Below are 15,765 nucleotides of genomic sequence, written 5' to 3' on the forward strand. Positions count from 1 at the left end.
CACTTAAAGGGAGTCAGACCAGTTGAGGGTTTGAGAAGGGAGTTTTGCGCATATTCTGCCCATAGTAAGTATCGAGCCCAATCATCCTGATTCTGATTGCAGTAGGTTCTGAGGAAGCGGTTCAGTTCTTGGTTGAGCCTCTACACTTGTCCGTTTGCCTGGGGATGATAACCAGAGGTGAGGCTGACATTGACGTTCAGGGCTTTGAAGAAGGCTGACCATAATTGAGAGGTGAATTGAGGTCCTCGGTCTGACACAATGTCTTCGGGTAAGCCATACAATCGAAAGACCGAATTGCAGAGGTGTTCTGCAGTCTGAAGAGCTGTGGGTAGTTTGGGTAGTGGAATGAGTCTACAAGCCTTGGAGAATCGATCTATGATGGTAAGTATGGTAGTATGGCCTTGGGAATTGGGAAGATCTGTAATAAAGTCTATGGCAATGTGAGACCAGGGTCGTTGTGGAATGGGGAGTGGTTGAAGGAGACCAGCGGGAGATTGCTTGGATGATTTGTTAATGATACAGTTATTTCATTGCTGTATGTATTTGGCTGTGTCCTTGTGCAGTGATTCCCACCAGAAGCGGTTCTCCAGCTGATTAATGGTGGCTGTGATACCTGGGTGACCGGATGATGGATGGCAGTGAACTTGACTGATGACCTGATCACGAAGATGTTCAGGGACGAAGATTCTGTCGACTGGGCAGGCCACTGGGGTCTCGTTCCGCTCCCTGTATTGTTGAAGCAGAGTCATGATGTCCCATTGAATGGGGGCCACTACTACATGAAATGGCAGAATGGGTTCTGGATCTATGGGAATATCCTCCTCCTCGAATTGACGGGAGAGAGCATCCGCCTTAGTGTTCTTGGAGCCGGGTCGATAAGTTACTGAGAAGTCGAATCGAGTGAAGAACAAGGACCATCTAGCTTGACAAGGATTAAGGCGTTTGGCGGTGCGTAGGTATTCCAGGTTCTTGTGATCTGTTAGTACTGTAAACGGGTGCGTAGCTCCCTCTAGCCAGTGCCTCCACTCCTCGAAGGCTGCCTTCATGGCAAGGAGTTCCCGGTCCCCGACACTGTAATTGTGTTCCGCTGAGTTGAGTTTCCTTGAATAAAAGGCACAGGGATGAAGTTTAGCGGCGGGGTCTGGACGTTGGGACAGGATAGCGCCGATACCCGTGTTGGATGCGTCAACCTCGACAACGAAAGGTAATGAGGGGTCAGGGTGGCAGAGGATGGGCGCGTTGCTGAATCGTTGCTTCAGGGTCTGAAGCGCGTTGTGAGTAGGTTCTGACCATTGTAGTCGGTGAGTTCCTCTCTTGACCATCGAGGTAAGTGGGGCGACAACCGTACTGAAGTTCCTAATGAATCTCCTGTAGAAATTAGCGAATCCTAGAAATCGGCGTTGACCTTCTTTTCGTCCATGGCCACCCCTCCGGGACTGATTATATACCCTAAGAATGTGGTGGAAGTCGTGTGGAATTCGCATTTCTCAGCCTTGGCGTATAACTGGGACTTGATGAGGCGGTGAAGAACTGCTCGGACGTGTTGTATATGTTCAGGAAGTGTGTTGGAGTAGATCAGTATGTCATCAATATACACGATCACAGATATGTTAAGCATGTCTCTGAAGACCTCGTTAATAAATGACTGAAACACAGATGGACTATTGACCAGTCCGAACGGCATCACAAGATATTCATAGTGTCCAGTGGTTGTGGAGAAGTTGGTCTTCCATTCATCTCCCTCTCTAATGCGAATGAGATTGTATGCGCACCTTAGATCCAGCTTGGTGTAGTCCTGGGCAGTGCGAAATTGTTCGAGGGCTGAAGGAACCAACGGAAGAGGGTATCTGAATTTCACAGTCATTTCGTTTAGTCCACGATAATCAATGCATGGACGAAGACCACCATCCTTCTTCACGAAAAAAAAGAACCCGGATGAAGCAGGAGATGTGGACGGTCTGATGAAACCTTTCTGGAGTTCTTCATTGATGTAATCCTTCATGGCCTCGGACTCAGGCTGAGACAAGGGGAAGATGCGACCCTTTGGGGGAGAATGCCCTGGCAGAAGATCGAATGCACAGTCATATTTACGGTGAGGAGGTAAGGTGTTAGCTTTCTCCTTACTGAAAGCCTCCGTAAGATCAGCATATTCCTCTGGAAGATCGAGAATGGACTCTCGTGCTGGAGAGAGTGACACGGAACAGACAGGAATGGGTTTGACCAGAGAAAGACAGTTCTGTTGACAATGAGTGCTCCATTTCACAACTTGGCCCTCTCTCCAGGAAATCTGTGGATTATGCAGACACAGCCAGGGTAATCCAAGAATCACGGGAGTGTGAGATGTGGGGAGAATGTAGAATTGAATCCTCTCCTTGTGAAGTAATACAGCCGCCATCACTAGTTTGTGAGTGAGGTGAGTGATGGATCCAGAACCCAGTGGTCGACCATCTATTGTTTCCACAGAGAGAGATAGAGCATGAAATCAGTCGAATGTCATTTTTCTTGGTGAACTCCTCGGAAATGAAATTGCCAGCAGCCCCAGAATCGAGTAAAGCAGAGGTAATGACCTGTTTGTCGTTTATCCACAATTCAACTGGAATGCTTACACACTGTGTATCACACATGGAAGTGAGAGGAGTACTCACCGAGCGTTGTGAGGAGGTAGATGCACGAGTAGGGCAGTTGTTACGTTGATGGCCAGGTAAGCCAGAGTACATGCATAGTCTATTTGAGATGCGTCGATCTCTCTCCTCAACAGACAGATGGTAAGTATTAACCTGCATGGGTTCAATAGATTCATGAGACGGCCTGGAACCTGGGTGGTCAGTGCGGCGAGGACTGGATCGCCGGGCACGTTGCAGATTGTCAATGGTAATTGTAAGTTCAATGAAGCTATTAAGATCTCTGCCCTCATCTCTGCATGCTAGCTCAGCTTGAAGATCATAGTTCAGACCCTTGCGAAAGAGTACCTTTAGCGTGTCGTTCACCCAGTTGGTTTGTGCCGCCAGTGTGCGAAATCGTAGAGCATACTCAGCCGCCATCATTCTGCCTTGAGATAGTTCCAATAAGCTATCTCCAGCTCCTTTACCCTCCTTAGGGTGATCGAATACTGCTCTGAACTGTTGTAGGAAGTCCTGAAAGGAAGAGAATGCAGAACCATCGGAGCCCCATACAGCAGTAATCCATTCCAGTGCTTTCTCAGTCAGAAGTGAACAAACAAAGGCGATCTTCCCAGTATCAGTATTATAGAGCGTGGGTTGCTGTTCAACAAACAATGAGCATTGTAATAGAAATCCCTTACACTTGCTGGCGTCACCGTTGAATTTCTCCGGGAAAGAGAGACGAGGATTAACCTGGGACAGCCTCCCTGCAGCGTGGGTAATGGCGGACGCTTCCGGCGTTGGTGTGGCCACGGGAGCTGTATGGAGACTCTGAACGGCTTTGACGAGTTCCTCGGTGATAGACGTCAGTCGATTCAGCTGAAACTGGTTAGCAGCGATCTGACTGGCTTGGGCCGCCATGGTGGTATGAAGATCTTCATAAGCCGCTGGATCTCGTGTTGGCGAAGTCTTCTGTAATGATCCAGAACTCGACATGGGATCCATATGCAGGCTTTATTGCAGAAACTCGTAGTTGTACAGGCAATGGTCAACACCAGCAATATCAGCAACGTAGGGAGAACATAGAATCAAAATCCAGTAAACAAGCAAGGGTCGGTAGGTAGGCAGCAAAGGTACGTAAAGGAGATCAAACAGGGTCGGTAACAGGAAAACAAACACGGGTAGTACCGCTCAGAAATGACAGACACAGCAAATCAAGACTTCGCGTTGATCTCTTCTTCTTCTTCTCTAGTATTAATGGCGGGTCGCAACCAATTTTTTCCGGTGCATACCGCCACCTACTGTACCGGAGTGTGTAATTCATGGTTTTAGTATTTCAGGTTACCTTTTCGCGTTGATCTCCTGTGATAGTCCAGCTTTTATACACAAGTCCTGATGAAGAGCACCTGTGACGGTGATTAGAGTCCAAGGACGGGGCTTGTGGGAAATGTAGTGTAGTCAGTGTAAATGAATGGATGGATGCGTGTGTGTCAGTATTCAGGTGAGGGTGCCCTCTGCTGGCCAGCAGAGGGAATCACGGGGTTCGTCTCCGTGACAACAACACATTCATATGCCACAGCAATAATTGATTAATAATGATGGCTATAAAATGTATTTGATTAATAACAATTGTTTCAGAACTTCTTGAAACAAAAAAGTTATATTTCTGTGTTGCTGTTTGTTTCTTTCCTTCTCAGTTAAGTATGTTCCACTTAATCGAGTTCCTGATCAACAAAACGGTAGCAGTGGTGCCACAAATGTGGTGCAGAGATGGAGTTGTCTATTGGCCAAACTACAGAAATGATAAAAGAGTAAACAGGGCAGTGAAAAATTCGGAGGAGCCTGGACCTGACTGATAACATATGATGTCAGAGTTATTAAAACATGTGGTATGCTATTTATTTATGTTTTAAAATCAAAATGACTATTGTAAGCAAATATCAAAATATTTTGCCCTTATGTAATTGAAAAAAAATCCTTTTAATCGGTCTCATACTGTTCTGTTGTGTATAATTATGTTCTTTTTTGCTCTGATCATTTGAAACTACTGAAGTTTAACACATTTAATTTTAAGATGACTAGTTTGAGGCACAACGACTCTTAAAGAAGTCTCTGATGTGTAACACATCAGATCTACAGTCTGAAGAGGAAGAGGAGGAGATTAAACCAAAGAGAAGGCCAAAGCCAATGTTAGTATATACATATATTATCCTTTATATTCTACATTAACTTTTTGGCCTCTATATTTTCTCAAAAACATAATTTAGTATAAAAATCAGAATACTCTTAACACAATTACAACAGGATTGCCATGACATTCTCAATCAATTACACTAATTTACAACTTAAGTTCTTAGGCCAGTGAAAATGTTTATGTTATTATTAATAAGAGTAGATCAATATAAGATTGTTGTAATTTTCAAACCTGATTATTGCATTTTTTTCAACCCATTTTATAGTCATTTCTTTGGAGACACAGATGATGACAGTGAGGAGGAAGGTCATCCTCATAAGAAGAGAGCCAGGGGTCCAGCCAAACTCTTAACCGAACCACCAGCTCCTGTTATATCAACACCACCTTTTATCCCAAGTAGCGGCACAGCAGCTCCTCCTCCACTCACTTCACCACCTCACTGTGCACAGAGACCAGCAGAAGAGCAAACCCCTTCTACAAGAAAGTGGGGGGGGGGGGTTCAGACAGTATTGCCTGCTCTGGTGAGCAATATCTTTATTATCTCAAATTATTATTTGAGAAATTTATTGTTACATTTCATCAGAATTATTGCACTTTCACCTAAACGCACAAATCAAGAGAATGTTGAATTGTACCCATGGTTTATTTTACCTCATCTAGTGTGCTGATTTATTATAGGCTATTTATAATATAAATTAACACGCTACATTACCAAAACTGGTAAAACAAGAAACTTACTGCAAAAATGAATACAGGGAAATCCCTAATATTGATACCAATAATTTTAAATGATATAAATGATAACAGCAATATATTAAATAACAGCAAAAAAATACTTTATATAAGCCCATTTATTCAGCAACCACAATCACAAACAATATAGTGGAAATCCATGTTTGGATTTATTACAATTCATTGCTGAGAAGATAAATTGTGAAGGAACACAGACTGGCTGAATGATACTTTTATTTGAGTAGAAAATCTCAGTGGATTTCATTCTCGTGTTACGCAGCACATTTGAGCTTCAGCAAGAACCAATGAGGTTCATTCTCATGTTGCGCAGCATGCTTGAGCTTCCCTTAAGAACCAATGACGTTCATTCCCGTGTGTTACACAAGGTGGCAATGCGCATCTTTACACTTTACAGCCTGCACTCCTTCTGTTCACTCACTGTCTGGTCTCAACCTTACAATGTTGTTTCCCCTGACCCACTTACCTGTTGTTCCTGTGATACGTCCTAGTTCTCCCCAGCTGATGTTCTCCACTGTCTACACACTCCTCCACGGATCCTCTGGGAAAGATACTATCAGACTCAGATAAGCCACGCAAGACTTTCCCGATCCCCGCCCACTTACCTGGACTGTCCTCTCGCCAGTGTTGTCTCAATCGTTGTTTAATAAACCTGCTGTTATTTGTACCACTTACCTCCGAGTCCCTTGTCTGTCTGCTGACAAGGAGCTCCAGCGATGAAAAAATTATTATTCTGTTGAATGAGGAAAGACGACAGAAAAGACGCAGATATTGGATACATCCCATAGTTAAGAGAAGAGGAGAAAATGGGGAAATCTATCGACTGATTCCTCTTCGTTGTCGTCTATCAATGTGTGCTCGGCAAGACTGTTTTGTGCTTGAGCGTCACCAAGTCGTGTTTTACTGTAACTTCAGCAGAAACTTACGCCTGCCGTTTTGCGCGTTGGTGTGCACACTCACATTAGCGCCCTTTGTTTAGTCACAAGGCATTAAACATTGGCGATAAATGCGCGCAATAATCGCCCTGGTGTGCACAAGCCTTAAGGTTACAGTACCAGATGGTCCCATTAAGCAATTTGGGCAAACTGTACCAGATGTATTTTTGAGTGCAGTTTTCCCAAAACTGTCAATATATATGCTGTTATATACACTAAACATCAAATATATGGCACAGGGGACATTTATTTCACCCAAAAATGAAAATGTCATTCATTTATCCCCATTATGTCGTTCTACACCCGTAAGACTTTGGTTCATCTTCGAACACAAATTAAGATATTTTGATTAAATCCAATGGCTCAGTGAGGCCTGCATTCAAAGAAATGACATTTCCTCTCTCAAGATCTATAAAGGTACTAAAAACATATTTAAAACAGTTCATGTGAGTTCAGTGGTTCAATCTTAATATTATAAAGCGACAAGAACACTTTTTGTGCGCCAAAAAAACGAAATAACGACTTTCCTACAATATAGTGATGGGCCGATTTCAAAACACTGCTTCGGAGCTTTACGAATCGAATCAGTGACTCGGAGCGCCAATGTCACGTGATTTCAGCAATTTACCCGTTTGATAGGAGATCCGAGTTACTGATTCAGTTTGTAAAGATCCGAAGCAGTGTTTTGAATTAGCCCATCACTATATTGTTGAAAAGTCGTTTTGTTTTTTGGTCCACAATAATTCTTGTTGCTTTTATAATATTTAGGTAGAACCACTGAACTCACATTAAATATGTTTTTAGTACCTTTATGGATCTTGAGAGAGGAAATGTCATTGCTTTGAATGCAGGCCTCACTATGCCATCGGATTTAATCAAAATATCGTAATTTGTGTTCCGAAGTTGAATGAAGGCCTAACGGGTGTAGAACAACATGAGGGTGAGTAATTAATGACAGAATTTTCATTTTTGGGTGAACTAACCCTTTAATATATATGAAATTGGTTTGATTTTTGTTTCATTTTAGATTTCTTCCCTTGTAACTGTTGGGGGCCATGACACAAAACGTGTCACATGGGACATCCTTTCCTGCATGTTCCATGATGACGTTGGGAGGAGGATCAACTGGAAGGGCGTGTGTTACGACCCGTGAGCTCTGTGTGTGTTTTGTGTGTTGGTGTTTTCTCTCTCTATTCAGCAGGTGTCCCATATCTTGAGGTTGACGAGGTGAGAATCCCGCAGCTGAAGTGGATCAGTGGCAATTAGTAAGGGTGTATAAGTTGAGCCAGTGAAGTGCTCTCGGTGTGTTCTCTTTTCCTGGGCAGCTCGTGTCAGACTGTGTGGACAACTGTGTGGACAACTGTGTGGACAACTGTGTGGACAACTGTGTGGACAACTGTGTGGACAACTGTGTGGACAACTGTGTGGACAACTGTGTGGACAACTGTGTGGACAACTGTGTGGACAACTGTGTGGATTGTGGCATGATCTGCTGGGTGTTGATCTTGGTTTCTCCCTGTACCATCTGTCGGGGGGGACTCTGTGGAGGTGGCTGTCGGACCGAGGTTCCTGATTAGCTGGAGGTCGGTGTGGTGAGCTGCGGGCAATCTCAATGTGCGTTCCGGTAACGCGGTGAGAGCTGTGGAGACTGTAGATTATGTTGCACTTTTTTTACTGAGTAGTTTACATTATATAGGGCTGAAATAAACAAATACATGAACTTGATACGTGTTTTGAGTTATCCTTGGTTTCTTTCCACCCTGGGTATATATTTATTTGTTGGTCCCTACCCCTAGACAAGCTGGGGACCTAACAGCGTGAATGGGGAAAAAAGCATTCAACCAGATGGAGTCCAAGAAGTTCCTCCTGTGTAAGTAAATGTAATAAATATTTCCAGTATCTGCATGACTCGTCATAGACATAAACAGAGAGAAGTAGCTCAGGCTATAATGTTCTTCCGCAAGATGCATGAAGTTCTGTTTATTAACCGCTAGAGTAGGGCTGGGCGATATGGCAAAAATGTAATCTCAATTTTTTCCCATATCGATCGATAACGATATATATTCCGATATATAAACTGTTAATGCTGCCAGCTATGACTGAAGCCACAAATATTTGAGGGTTTATTAATTACATTTTAAAGTACAGTTTATTAACAAAAACAGATTACACATTTGGCCTTAAAAAATTAAGACAACTTACCAACTTAGCGTGTGACTTTTAATTATAAACAAGCCCGAAATACACCGGGACTCTTATTTTGAAATGTCTACACAATTGCACGCTGACCTTAAAGGGTAACTAAACCCCTGGTCAGAGCCTGACTCCACCCACTGGCAATATTTGAAAAGTGGGCAAAGCACAGCGGAGATAGAGGGGATGAACCGAGGGCGGGGCTGAGCGGGTGGGGCGTGAACCTGAGACCCGCAGTAACGGATTATAGACAGCTGCTGTCAGAGTCGCTAAAATGGAGAGTGAAAATAATTGTAATTTGTTTTTGACTATTGATAAATCAAGACCTAAACTTGCGGTGGTGATGACATCAGTAGGGTACTTTCAAAAGTAATTTAAAATAATATTCTTAATATCATTAACACCGTTTTTACCTTGGAAGAATTATATTTGGTTTTTTAGGATTGTTTTGTATTTATTTTTTAGTTTTATTTTGAGTTTATGGGTTTATTTTTATCTGTCTTTTTTTTTTTTTAACAGCCATCTTTCGCATTACCTTTTGGCACGCCCCCTACCTTTCGTTTCATCAATGAGAAACCTTTTGGCACGCCCATTGCTCCAGGCTGCAGTTACCCCTACTTGTCAGCGGGAGTAAACAGTTCTGACCAGGGGGGCAGGGTTTCATATTTTATTGAAGCATCCCTGCTTGCCGCCATTGGCTAGCGGACCCCCACCTGCTGTTAGCATTCCATTGACTCCCATTCATTTTGGCGTCACTTTGACAGCGAATAACTTTACTTCTGAGGCGTTTTTAAAGACTCCATTTTGTCCATTCATTATTTCTAAAGAAACACGAAAATGTATAAAAGGCCCCATTACCTTGTATCTTACGTTATGGCCCCGTAGAAGCAGTTTTTGTAAAAATAGGCTAACGATTGCGTCATAACCTGCGACTCTCTGTCGCACAGTAGAGAAATTACCGTATGGACAGGAGGAGAAGCTCGCAGGCAATCTTTTATTGTCTATGAGGCTATCGGGGGGACGTGGAGGCATGAAGTCAAGGGAGAAGCCCATAGAGAATCCATAAAAGCTACGGGACAAAATTATTCAACAACGTCTGCAAGATTCAGTGGGTGATTCAGATTTCTCTTGGCACAGCGATTAGAAGACTTACAATTGTCAGACAGGTTGCTCACGTCACATCTATGTCATCAAGCTGAGTTTGAGTCTGCGCAGTACGCTCGACCCCCAGGAAGTGCAAGCTTCTAATTGACTTCACTTGTCTCCGTTGAATACAACGGGGTCGCTGTGTCCATTTCTTTTACTGTCTATGGTTCTGACGCACACATAACGAGCAGGTACGAAACACGTAGGGCGAGGGGAGATTTTCCACTAGTTAATCAATCGCGGATGGTTTCATTACCTTGGGCGGATACAAAAGTCTGAGAGGATAAAATTAATAAAAGCATAAATGTGTCTCCAAATATACTTGGGCGGCCGTTAATATACCTGGGCGACCCACCCAAGTAAAGTCTATGGGTGCGTCTCAATCAGCTCCCAAGTTCAGTAGTCAGGGCACTGATCAGGGAGTTACATGATATACTGATTCATGACTTAGGAAGCTAGGGAGCAGATTGAGACGCAGCCCACACAGCAAAGGAGTCCGTGGCGGACCCGCCCTCAAGCCGCCAGATCCGCCTGACTGTCAGATTCGTTTTCGCTGCGCTAACAGGATCGGCCCCGCCTCCAGGATCGGCCCCGCCTGCGCTTTTAATCGGCGGACCCAGAACGGATCCATACGGATCCGCACTTCGGACGCGCCGTGTGTATGCCGTGTGGGAATTAGTCGGGATCTCCTTCGCGTGAAGTTCGGCTGCCAAGTAAGTGTAACGTTAAGATATATTTTATTAATGTTATATCTGTCATTGAAATATAATCTATCGGTGTAACCTGCTTTGTCGAAGGTTTTGGTAAAATGTTCGTGGATTTGGTTGCCATTTTATAAGGCGCTGCAGTAGGCTTCAGAATAGCCTGTGTAGCATAAAGTAGCCCATGCCTGATTTTAATTCCCATTACCCATATTCGAACTCTATCCCAGACGTCCTATGTTAAGTTGTTTTAATTTGGGAAAGTATGTAGCCTAATTCATTGCAGTAACTTGGTGCTAACGTTAGTTTTTTTTGGACTGACAATCTGAATGTAGCCTATATCGGGATAATAAATAGAAGTGTAACGTGAAGGTTCAGTATGTGGTGGTAGATCACTCTTTATGATAATGAACAGCAGAATGGAGACAGAAGACTTCCTCAAGCGGCACTTTTACTGAACACCGTCACAACAACAACACTTCCTTAAACACAGCCTTTCACGTGACGTCTCTAAACAATCAGAAGCAAGGACTTAGACTGAGATAAATGTGAGTGAATCAGATAGGCAGATTCAGCAGAATATCCTTACTGCATTAAATATGTAAACACATAAAGGTGTAAATAATTAACTGACTAAACATTGTAAATATACTTCTAGTATATTACCTCAAATATAAATCATATTAAATTCTAAGCATTACAAATTTCCAACATGAAATATGAACTCCACTTCTAAACCTTACATTTCCTCCCCCACCCACAAAAGAAACGTCCCCGTTTCCCATCAAATAAACAAGTAACAGTCACCACAGCGATAAACCAACTGTATCAGTTCAGAACATTGTCCTTAAGGAATCTTGGAGGTCTAACTGAACGTTTCTCAGGGCGTAGCAAAGAACCAGAAGCCTGAGGAGTGGAGGGGACAGTGTCAAACTGGCCTACTGGGCCAAAGGAGGGAGCTGAGCAAGACTGAGTCAAGGGGAGAGCGGGATTGGGGCTGTGGTCGGGGTTGTGGATGGCCAGTGGGAGGGACTAATGAGGGAGTATTGCACTGGCCAGATAAGGTGTAGCTCCTCGTGGCTGCAAACTTTAAAGGCTTAAAGGGCAAAGCACCTGATAATGCAGCCAAATGAGGGAGTTGAGACTGCAAAAAGTCACGTGTAGGTGTCTCATGTCCACAATCTGGCACAGGAGCATAGTAGGGTCTGAGACGGTTGTAGTGGACAATCTGGGACTTATCAGACTGATCCAGCACATAGGGAGTGTGCTTAACACTTTTGTCATACTGTCGTTTCTGCTGATTGTGGGCATAATCTCTGTTCCATGCAGCAGAACTGAAAGCGAACTGAAGTTTCTGTGTCAATTGTGCAACATAGTCAGCAGGAGAACCCGTCATAGACAAAGATGGTGTGTTGTTAGGTAACAGCATGTTGACAGGCATCTTGGCTTCATGACCATGTGTGAGGAAGAATGGTTTGAATCCTGTTGTAGAGTGTGGGTTGGTATTGTAAGCCAAAGCAACTTGGTTGAGGCAGTCATCCCATTCCCCAGACTGCTGAAGAAGTGTCTTGGCTAACTGATCAATAAGTGTCCTGTTGAACCTCTCAATCATGCCGTCACACTGCACTGTAAAACCTGACAAGTCACAGTAACTCAAACCATTTGAGTAAACAGATTGCCTTTACTTAAACCATGTAAGTTTTAAAACTTTGCAATTATGTAATCAAGTGATTAATTAAGTGCTGATTGAGCTTTAGTGATGAACAGCTGCTGTTAACAAACAGCATCACCAGCTCCACTTATTAGTAACCAGACTGACTGAATATAGCTCTCGATGGCGCCGCAGACGGCTGCTTCAGTGCTTGGCTCTCCAGTGTTTGTACTGTTTTTGTTCGTTTTTCCTGTTTTTTGTTTAACAAACACGATCAGTTTCACCAGGGAAGAACTGCTGAACATTCGGCAGAACACACCACAATATCTTTTACCGGATTTCAATTATTCAGACGTTTTACTGAACGTTGTTGTCGGCGGAGCAGCGGCGCTGATCAAACTCTTCAGGACGCGCAAACGGGGGAAGCGAGCTGGTGCGCTCGTTAGACTCAGGAAGCGCGGATTTCGAACGCCGTTGCCTAGCATCCATCTGGCAAATCTCCGCTCTCTACCCAACAAAACGGACGAAATCCTTCTGCTCTCTCGGACAAATAAGGATTTCTCACACTCTGCTGCTCTGTGTTTCACGGAAACCTGGCTCAATGACGCCATACCGGACAGTGCGCTCCATCTGCCGGGCTTTCAGCTGTTCAGAGCGGATCGCGACGCAGAATCAACGGGGAAATCGCGCGGCGGCGGGACATGCTTTTACATCAATGAACGGTGGTGTACAGATGTAACTTTGTTAAAGAAGATGTGCTGCTCAGATCTCGAAACACTCTTCATTAACTGCAAGCCGTTCTATTCGCCGCGGGATTTTCACTCGTTCATTCTGGTGAGTGTTTATATCCCTCCGCAAGCGCACGTAAGTCTGGCTTTACAGAAACTCGCTGACCAGATTACAGAGACAGAACAACAACACCCGGACTCTGTTTTAATCATTCTTGGGGACTTTAATAAAGCCAATCTCTCCCGTGAACTGCCAAAATACAGACAGCAGGTTACATGTCCCACCAGAGACAGTAATATATTGGATCACTGTTACACCACAATAAAGGATGCATATCACTCTGTTCCACGAGCAGCTTTGGGACTGTCTGATCACTGTCTGGTTCATCTTATACCAACCTACAGGCAGAAACTTAAATCTGCTAAACCTGTAGTAAAGACTGTAAAGAGATGGACCAACGAAACAGAGCAGGATTTACAAGCCTGTTTTGACCTCACTGATTGGAGTGTTTTTGAAGCTGCTACCACCAATCTGGACGAACTCACAGAGACCGTAACATCATATATTAGTTTTTGTGAGGATATATGCATTCCTACCAGGACTTATTTAACATTCAACAATTATAAGCCATGGTTTACAGCAAAACTCAGACATCTTCGTCAGGCCAAAGAGGATGCCTACAGAAATGGGGACAGAGTCTTGTACAATCAGGCCAGGAACACACTGAACAAAGAGATTAGAGCGGCTAAAAAGACCTACGCTAAAAAGTTGGAAGACCAGTTTACTTCCAACGACTCAACTTCAGTGTGGAGTGGACTGAGAGCCATCACTAATTACAAGACACCATCCTCCTGCACTGAGGCTAATCAACGACTTGTTAACGACCTGAATGAGTTTTATTGTAGATTTGAAACCCCCCAACACCCATTCTGACCATCTTTCTACACACCCGTTAACACCTCCTTCAATCCCTCTCTCCACACCTCCTGCTTTTCAAATCTGTGAAGATGATGTGCGCCAGGTCTTCAGGAAGAACAAAAGAAGAAAAGCACCAGGCCCAGATGGCGTTACACCAGCCTGTTTAAAAACCTGTGCTGACCAGCTGGCCCCCATCTTTTCACAGATCTTCAACAGATCTCTGGAGTTGTGTGAAGTGCCTTCCTGCTTCAAACGCTCCACCATCATCCCCATTCCAAAGAAACCCAAGATTACAGGACTTAACGACTACAGACCTGTGGCTCTAACATCTGTCGTCATGAAGTCGTTTGAAAAACTGGTTCTGGCTTATCTGAAGGACATCACTGGACCCTTACTGGACCCCCTGCAGTTTGCTTACCGAGCAAACAGGTCTGTGGATGATGCAATCAACATGGGATTGCACTTCATCCTGCAACATCTGGACAAAACAGGGACTTATGTGAGGATCCTGTTTGTGGACTTCAGTTCGGCTTTCAACACCATCATCCCAACAGTCCTCCAGACCAAACTGACCCAGCTCTCTGTTCCTAGTTCTATCTGTCAGTGGATCACCAGCTTTCTGACAGATAGGCAACAGCTAGTGAGACTGGGGAAATTCATGTCCAACAGCTGCTCCACCAACACTGGTGCCCCTCAGGGATGTGTTCTCTCCCCCCTGCTCTTCTCGCTGTACACCAACGACTGCACCTCAAAAGACCCCTTTGTCAAGCTCCTGAAGTTTGCAGACGACACCACACTCATCGGTCTCATCCAGGACGGTGACGAGTCTGCTTACAGACAAGAGGTTGAGCAGCTGGCTGTCTGGTGCAGTCTTAACAACCTGGAGCTGAACACGCTCAAAACAGTGGAGATGATCGTGGACTTCAGGAGAAACCCCCCTGCAGTCCCCCCCATTCACCATCATGAACAGCACTGTGGCTGCAGTGGAGTCATTCAGATTCCTGGGAACCACCATCTCTCAGGACCTGAAGTGGGACAATCACATTGACTCCATTGTTAAAAAGGCCCCAACAAAGGCTGTACTTCCTTCGCCAGCTGAGGAAGTTTAACCTGCCACAGGAGCTGCTGAAACAGTTCTACTCAGCCGTCATTGAGTCTGTCCTGTGCACTTCAATAACTGTGTGGTTTGGTTCAGCTACAAAATCAGACATCAGAAGACTACAGAGAACGGTTCGGACTGCTGAAAGGATTATTGGTACTCCCCTGCCCACCCTTCAAGAACTGTATACATCCAGAGTGAGGAAAAGGGCTTATAAATTCACTCTGGATCCCTCACACCCAAGTTACCCCATCTTTGAACTCTTGCCATCTGGCCGGCGCTTCAGAGCCGCAAATACCAGGACAGTCAGGCACAAGAACAGTTTCTTCCCCCAGGCAATCTACCTCATGAACAGTTTAAATGTTCCCCACTTCTACAATAAAAATGTGCAATATCCTTATATTTATTTGTTACCCCTTCATCCTAGTACATCCCTGCATCTTACTCAATCCAATTCCATTATCATTTATAGCACAATTGTTTATACACTTATTTATCTGCAAAGGGTTTTTTATTTTTTATTTTTTTGACTGTGTGTTGTTGTCTTTTGTGTACTGGAAGTTTATGTCACTAAAACAAATTCCTTGTATGCGCAAGCATACTTGGCAATAAAGCTCTTTCTGATTCTGATTCTGATTCTGATTCTGACTTTACTTCTGTCAGACGTCTACAGAAGATCTTATTGAGAATTATAGAATCTTATTGACACTATAGAAGACCAAACTGTTTGGAAAGTCCTTTATATTAACTGATTATGAAAGAACTACTGACTTTTTGAATGGCTTTCATTGTAATCAACTGAACTAACTATAGAACACCTATTTAGTAAGATTTTGAACTCTGAACAGC

General features: G+C 43.9%; 1 long non-coding RNA gene across 1 annotated transcript; it reads left to right on the plus strand.

Moving 5' to 3' along the window:
* The first annotated feature begins 4,359 nt into the window (after positions 1 to 4,359).
* On the plus strand, positions 4,360 to 5,185 carry LOC122142556. Its single transcript, XR_006158675.1, has 3 exons — positions 4,360 to 4,489; positions 4,675 to 4,789; positions 5,060 to 5,185. It is a non-coding gene; the product is annotated as an uncharacterized LOC122142556 (long non-coding RNA).
* Positions 5,186 to 15,765: the final 10,580 nt, after the last annotated feature.

The sequence above is a fragment of the Cyprinus carpio genome, unplaced genomic scaffold (genome assembly GCF_018340385.1).
Source record: "Cyprinus carpio isolate SPL01 unplaced genomic scaffold, ASM1834038v1 S000000001, whole genome shotgun sequence".
Lineage (NCBI taxonomy): Eukaryota > Metazoa > Chordata > Actinopteri > Cypriniformes > Cyprinidae > Cyprinus > Cyprinus carpio.